Raw genomic sequence first — 8,029 nt, 5'->3', positions numbered from 1 at the left:
CACCCTAAGCAGCTGTTGGGTTTTGGTGGCTATTGGGGTAGTAAGAATGTGCCAAGGGATTGAAGCAGGAAAGAGACAGGACTTTCTGAGGTATAGGGAATTAAGCTTCAACAAGATATTTTATTGTGGGTTTTTTAATGTGTGGGAGAAAGACTTTTAACATGTGACCTTCCCATAATATTTAAATCAACAGTATCCTGTCTGTCTCCAGGTTTAAAAGCAAAGCTCCTTAAAAGAATGCAATAGAGCTGTACATGAATCTGACTTTATTTAATCTCTGATTTCCCGTATCAGGAACATTGCACTATGATTCTCAAAGTTCTTAGAGGGTTATCAGCTTAGTATCTGACAGGAAAACTTTAGTGATTTCAGGGGTTTTCATCTTTCTTACTGCATCAGTTCCACTCAGAAATTTAGGGGAAGCAGTCTGTCTTCTGAGCATCTGTGCAGTTTGGAATCAGATTCCCCAAAATTTAGGCAGCTAACCACAATGTCAGAAGAAAATTGTTTTAGTGAAAAGGAAAGAAAATAAGGAGGAACAGGGAGAGCACATAGAGAGGGAGGGAAGAAGGGGAGAGAGAGAGAGACAGAGAGAGACAGAGAGAGAGAGAGGAGAGAGGGAGGGAGGGCAGAGGAGGAAGGAAGCCAGAAGCACTAATATTGTCCATGAACACATTTGCCTTTGGAAAGCATTCCCACCTAACATACCTATCCAAGGTTTACCAAATAGCTTCAGTTAGCACCTGTATGAAACCGAGGCTAAGTCGATGTATCATTCAGCCTTTCAGTAATGAGTTTTTATCACCAACATTTTATTCCCCAAGTGAAGTTGAATTGTCAGCCAACTGAAGGATATGAGATGGGGGAAGTGTTAAGTGATACGGATCTTTCCTCTAACCTTAAAATGACCCCCAAGCCAGTGTTTATTGTATCAACAAGTACAGTAAAGCCTATAATGAAGTATGAGTAGCCCCAGGACTCATCAATTGGTAAAAACACAGAATCATAGCAATGCTAAAAATACCTATAATTTAGGGAATGCCTATGTTGTGCCAGTATTTGAAATACATGACATTATATTACTATTATTTATTTATTTATTTATTTTTGGCCGTGTTGGGTCTTCGCTGCTGCATGCGGGCTTTCTCTAGCTGTAGCGAGCGGGGGCTACTCTTCGTTGCAGTGTGCGGCCTTCTCATTGCGGTGGTTTCTCTTGTTGTGGAGCACAGTCTCTAGGTGCGTGGGCTTCAGTAGTTTCAGCACGTGGGCTCAGTAGTGGTGGCTCGTGGGATCAGTAATTGTGGCTCACGATCTCTAGACCACAGGATCAGTAGATGTGGCACCCGGGCTTAGTTGATCCGTGGCATGTGGGATCTTCCTGGACCAGGGCTCGAACCCATGTCCCCTACATTGGCAGGCAGATTCTTAACAACTGCACCACCAGGGAAGTCTGACATTTTTGTTTATTTCACAGATATTCATTACAGAACTACCATGTGTCACGCAGTTTCAGCATGCTGGAAATATAACTATAAAACCACCCCTAAATTAGAAAAAAATACTATTATTTTACCCATTTTACAGATTACTAAATTGAGGATCAGAAGCTTAGGTTATTTGCCTCATGTCAATTAGTTGATAAATATCAGAAGAAGAACAAAAGTAATCTGATTCTTTAGTATGTGCCTTGATATGTCTGCACTCAGAGTCAAACAATAAGTTTCTATACATATTTTAAAGTCCACTCATATCAAATTTGAGACATGGAAGGAATTTATGCCACACCTCTCTTCCTTTCCCTTTTCTTCTCTTCGTCTTCTTTCCCATCCTTTCCTACCATAATATTCTTTTTTTCAGTCTTCCATATATTTTCCTTACAGTGGTAGAGGCAATATTATCTATTTTCCTTATGGAAAATGAAAAAGGGAGAATTAGGGTACAGGGAATCCTTGTATTTTCTCCTATGTCAAGTCTTCTTTTTAAAAGTGCCTTTATTTTCAGTAAAAATATAAAGTGACATGAGTTGAAAAGTGTAGGAAAGAGTATTATGAGAATAAAAGAGTATCATTCTATTTTGCAAAATTGCAAATCATTACAAGTAAATTAGGTAGAGATGCATGATGTATAAACTGGTTTTGTTGGGTAGGGGATTAGGGAGATTTCATTATTCTGCAGAGAAATAAGAAGTCTTTTGATTTTGCTGAAGTGTTAATATTTTAACCAAAGTGGAGATTTTGTTTTTTAAGAGGATATGACAAAACACTCCAGTATTCCAAGCAACTGAGATAAATATCCTGTACATCTCATAAATCAAGAAAGATGTTTATATTCTCTGAGACATTCTGTTACAGTTTCCTTCTTGAATGATAAGTGTCTAGAAGGTGTTAGATTTGGACTACAAAACCAGGAATGCTCTTTGTTTTGGTTAGAGTCACCATCTTTGAAATAGAATGTGACTTCTAGGAATTGTTTTTTGTTTGTTTGTTTGTTTGTTTTTTACAACTTTATTGGAGTATAATTGCTTTACAACGGTGTGTTAGTTTCTGCTTTATAACAAAGTGAATCAGTTATACATATACATATGTTCCCATGCCTCTTCCCTCTTGCGTCTCCCTCCCTCCCACCCTCCCTATCCCACTCCTCTAGGTGGTCACAAAGCACCAAGCTGATCTCCCTGTGCTATGCGGCTGCTTCCCACTAGCTATCTACCTTTTAAATGATTTCTTAGAAAATGTAATAAATGATTCCACTCAAGATGTAGAAATGTGCTTCAGAAGGACCAGGCTGGAGGAGAAAATATACAGAAAATAAAAAGTGGAGCTTCAATTTCATGACTTCAAAATGTGAAGATGAGGATGTCACAGATAAGGAGGTTATTGTTTGCTTTTTAAAAAAATTCAGATGTGGTGTCTGTAAACTTAGTTTGTTTTGTAAATTCTGTCCTTGTGCTTTTGGTGTAGTTGTTGTTTTTAAGATCAATGAACAAAAACAATTTACACATCTTTGCTTCACATGACTATTTAATAAAAGTAGATAACATAAGTGCACACACAAACATACACACACAAATTTATCACCTGGGTTAGACAAGAAACTAAGCTGTAAGTCTTCATTATGTCAACATTGGCTCTGCTGTAGATATGATGTAGAACAGTGATGCACTCAGTATGTCTGATCACTTATTAGATATGCATAAGGCATGTGATGGACCACAGGGTACTTTTCACTTGAAATCACAGGAAAGTGGCATGAATGCAAAGAGTTTTTGTTTTTTTTTCACCTAACCTAATCATGCTGGACTATACCCTGAAGTGTTATTGCTGTGTAATGTGCTTGCTTTCGACTTGTTTTAAAAATTGTTTTTAGTTATCTGAAGATACGAGGTACAGAAGTTGAAGGGACAGTTTTGAAATCAGTTATACATGTTCACACAGTTTGAAATGTTCTCTTATAATTGGTATCTGTATGTCCTAGTCAGCTTCCTCAATGACTAATTTAAGCCTCCTCATTTCTAAAAAGGAAATACTACTTAAATTACAAAGTTACTAATGAATTCAAAGTTACTAATGAATTCAAAATTGCTAGTGAATTCAACAAATATCAAGCATCGATAACACAATATCATCTGGAAACTCTCTTCACTTTTGAGACTTCAATTAACTTGGTTCAAGCTCACAAGTTCATTAATTGTGAGAATGCAGAAATCATTGCGTAATTCCAGATCACTTCTAATAGCTTACTTCTTCATGGTTCTGACTTTCTCAGTTGCTTTATCCCTACATGCTCTCTAAGATTTGTTCTTTGTCAAATGGGTACCAAGCTCATTTACTTCTACACACACACTTCTACTCACAAAATTCACAGCGAATTTAATAACAAATTGCATATCTTACAGCATTTTGCCAACTCCTCTTTCTGCAACCACACTCTTTTACATTTTGGCAATAGCTGACTGAACATCATTTTTCTTGACACAGGCAATATGATTTTACTCACAGGAAGGCTCCTCAGACTTTCAGTTTCAGCTCCAAGTTCTTTTAATCAGGAATTTTCTTAGAATTTTTTATAGGAAAATATGTATCCAAGAAGAGTTCATTTTACTACACAAAATGTGCTGTATACTTACTATACATAGTTTAATATTTGTTGAGCTGGGAGAAATGGTTCCTGCTCTTTTTTTTTTTTTTTTTCGGTACGCGGGCCTCTCACTGTTGTGGCCTCTGCCGTTGTGGAGCACAGGCTCCGGACGCGCAGGCTTAGCGGCCATGGCTCACGGGCCCAAGCCGCTCCGCGGCATGTGGGATCTTCCCGGACCGGGGCACGAACCCGTGTTCCCTGCATCGGCAGACGGACTCTGAATCACTGCGCCACCAGGGAAGCCCCCCTGCTCATTATTGATAATAATTAAATGAGGGAATAATAAACTTGATGTGCTTGGTTATGTGCTCCTTGCTCTTGAGTTCTGGTGGCCCACAGAGAATTTTTATCCTCTTTTCCTTACTCAGTACTCTATGAGTACCTACTGTGTGCCTGGTACTATTTCATACACTACAGAGAGAGCTTGTCAAGGGATATCCAGTTTTGGGAAGATAAGCTGCCTAATTCTGGGGTTCAAGTTTAGGAAATCCATTTTTATCAGACAAAAAGTTGATATGTTGACATATGTCTGTCTTACTCCTTGCCTATTTTTATTTAGTTCAGAAATTGGGCGGGATATACTGATTTAATTTAGAGGGCAAACCCCAGCATTATTATTGTTGTTAATATTTGACAACATGTTGTCACTCATTTCTCAAGCTTAGTGACTTTTGACTCCAAGATACTTTTGTTTTTCATTTGGGATATGTTATAAACAGTCATTAGCTCAGAAAGAGCCAGTATATATTTCCATCTCTTCTTAATGAGTTTTTGCACAAATCTAAAGAGTGATGCTGCCTTCTTTCAATATAAAATGAAGGCCAACTACACATCACTCTCAGCTGGCCTCAGCTGTAATATTTCCAGGTCACCTATGTCAAATTTTTATAAGTGGTTATTTTTAATGGAATTTTGAAATGTGAATTTATGCTAGCAGAAAACACTTTTTATTACACTCACACACCTTCACATGTGGGCACAGGCACCTACACCACCGCCCTGCCAAATGTTGCTGATACTTAATTAAGGTGCCCCTTTGGATTTTCACCCATGATCTTCTATGTCAATTGGTATGATTAATTGTTTAGAATATTTTGGAGGGTTGATACAAGTTTACTTATGATGGAAACATTAATGTAACAGCCTAAGATGAAAAAGAGAAAATAACTTTGTATAGAATGGCAATTATGGCAACAAAAAGGGAAGAGAGGCTGAATGAGAAAGCCATGTGTCAGCTGCTCGGGATCTGGGTTTTACTCCGATTATAGGAGGGCTGCAGCCCCTCAGAGTGAGCAGAGGGAACTAGCCAGAGTCAGGCAGCAGGTCAGGGTCCCAGCTAAATAAGCTGAGCTGCAAGGCATTGTACCCATCCTTGTGGAATAATGTTATGCTGACCATAATTCACAGAATCAGAAGTTGAGTGACACAATGAGTTAATCTGGTCCAGAGATTAGTTTAGGCATATACGATACAGGGCTCAGAGCTATATTTTAGGCACATATAGTAGTGGGTTCATCGCCATAATTTCCAACTCTACTGGCTGGTAGCTGTAAGCCTGCTGTTACAGTCACCTGCCTCGATAGAGTTGTCCTCAGTGTCCTCAAACTGAAAAGTTTGCATTAGGGCTTATACCTAAGAAGGGAAACAGACTTTTCTATTTTATAAGGACTGGATGACAGTGTCTTTACAAAAATCATGAATTACTGAGAAACTAATTAAATAACACTTTTATACTATCAGCTACATTTAATTCAATAGACAAATTATGTGTAATAAAACTGCAACAATGTAGGAAAGGGTGAAAATGAAAGAACTTCTAAACTTAAAAGCAATGGAAGCAAATCACAATTATAAAAATGGCTTTATAAAGATTTAAGAGTAATCATTCCTCAAAGCATCATAAAATTAAAAGGTAAGTGATGTCTGCATAAAAAAACATTCTGACAAATAATACACACAGGATTAGTATTAATAACCTGTACTAAAATCTTAGTGGGGACTTCCCTGGTGGCACAGTGGTTAAGAATCCTCCTTCCAGTGAAGAGGACACAGGTTTGAGACCTGGTCTGGGAAGATCCCACATGCTGTGGAGCAACTAAGCCCATGCACCACAACTACTGAGCACACATGCCACAGCTATTGAAGCCAGCGCACCTAGAGCCCGCGCTCTGCAACAAGAGAAGCCACCACAATGAGAAGGCCGCGCACTACCACAAAGAGTAGCCCCCACTCACCGCAACTAGAGAAAGCCCACACGCAGCAACGGAGACCCAACGCAGCCAGAAAGAAAGAAAGGAAGGAAGGAAGGAAGGAAGGAAGGAAGAAAGGAAGGAAGGAAGAAACCATTCAAAACAAAATAAAGAAACAAACATAATATTCTAAAAAAAAAGTAAATAAAATATTAGTGGATGATAGTTAAGGGAATGATTAGACAATTCATAGAACAAAAATATATGGTTCAAAAAGTGAAAATTTCAGGGCTTCCCTGGTTGCGCAGTGGTTGAGAGTCTGCCTGCCGATGCAGGGGAAACGGATTCGTGCCCCGGTCCGGGAAGATCCCACATGCCGCGGAGCAGCTGGCCCGTGAGCCATGGCCGCTGAGCCTGCGTGTCCGGAGCCTGTGCTCCACAACTGGAGAGGCCACAAGAGTGAGAGGCTCACGTACCACCAAAAAAAAAAAAAAAAAAAAGTGAAAATTTCAGGTTTATCAGTGATTAATGACAAGGCATTAAAATGAAAAATAATACAAGTATTTTTCTACTAAAGTGGCAACATTTTATGAAGTTTGCACTTCCATACGGGTGGATGAGGGAATGGTTTTGACTTGCTGAACTGCAATTAACCAGTCACTAACCAGAGTGTTAATAAATTCATTAACTTGTTCTCACTCTTTTCAGAATGTCTCATAGGAATTTCAAGCATACAAAACCTAAGATTGACCTCATTTTCCCCTACTATACATACACATTTAAAAATATTCTTGGGACTTCCTTGGTGGTCCAATGGTTAAGACTCCACACTTCCAATGCAGGGTGCGCTTCGGTCCCTGGTCAGGGAACTAAGATCCCACATGCCGTGCAGCATGGACCCCAAATAAAAAACATTACAAGAAAAAAATATTCTTTATATCAATAAATGTCAGTGTAAATCTTCTAGTTATCAGGCTGCCTGATCCAGAGGCAAATCCTGTATCTCATATCTGTTATGACAACATTTTTCTTCCCATGTGTCACCCACCACCCTAGTCCAGGCAATATCATTGAGCACCATCACCTGGGCACCTATGCTAACCATTTAACTGGTTCCCTTTTTCCACTGAACTCTTCTTACTATTTCCCACCAGCAACAGAGCAATCCTTTCAAAATTCAAGCCCAATCATATGATTTCTGTATTCAAACTCTGTAGGTGGCTTTATATCATAATTAGCGTGAAATGCCAAGTCTTACCCTAACTTATAAGGCTTTACATGATCCAGTCCTGATTTTCTTGTGGACTCTATTTATCTATGTATTTCTTATTCCATTGTTCATTACAATCTGGCCCCAGTGGTCTTATCACAAACCTGTAAGCATGACTTTAGGGCAACTTGTATTTTTCTTCTCTCAGTCTGGAGCATTTTTCCCCTACATATACTTGTCCTTGTTCACACAATATATTCAGATCCCAGATTGAAAATAACCTCCTCAGAGAGGTATGTCTGTCCTGCTATATCCATTTACTCTACTTTAATATTTCTCTTAGAACTCACAACAATCTTACATTATAATATATATGCCAGTTTATTTCTTTACTGTCTCTCTCACTAGAATCTAAGATCAATGAAGGCAGGTATTTTCTATCCTTTTCTAGATACTCAATAAATATTGTGAATAAATGGATTAGTTAATAGGA

This window comes from Lipotes vexillifer, unplaced genomic scaffold (assembly GCF_000442215.2).
Source record: "Lipotes vexillifer unplaced genomic scaffold, Lipotes_vexillifer_v1.1 scaffold842, whole genome shotgun sequence".
Classification (NCBI taxonomy): domain Eukaryota; kingdom Metazoa; phylum Chordata; class Mammalia; order Artiodactyla; family Lipotidae; genus Lipotes; species Lipotes vexillifer.
This window is presented reverse-complemented; position numbering follows the sequence as displayed.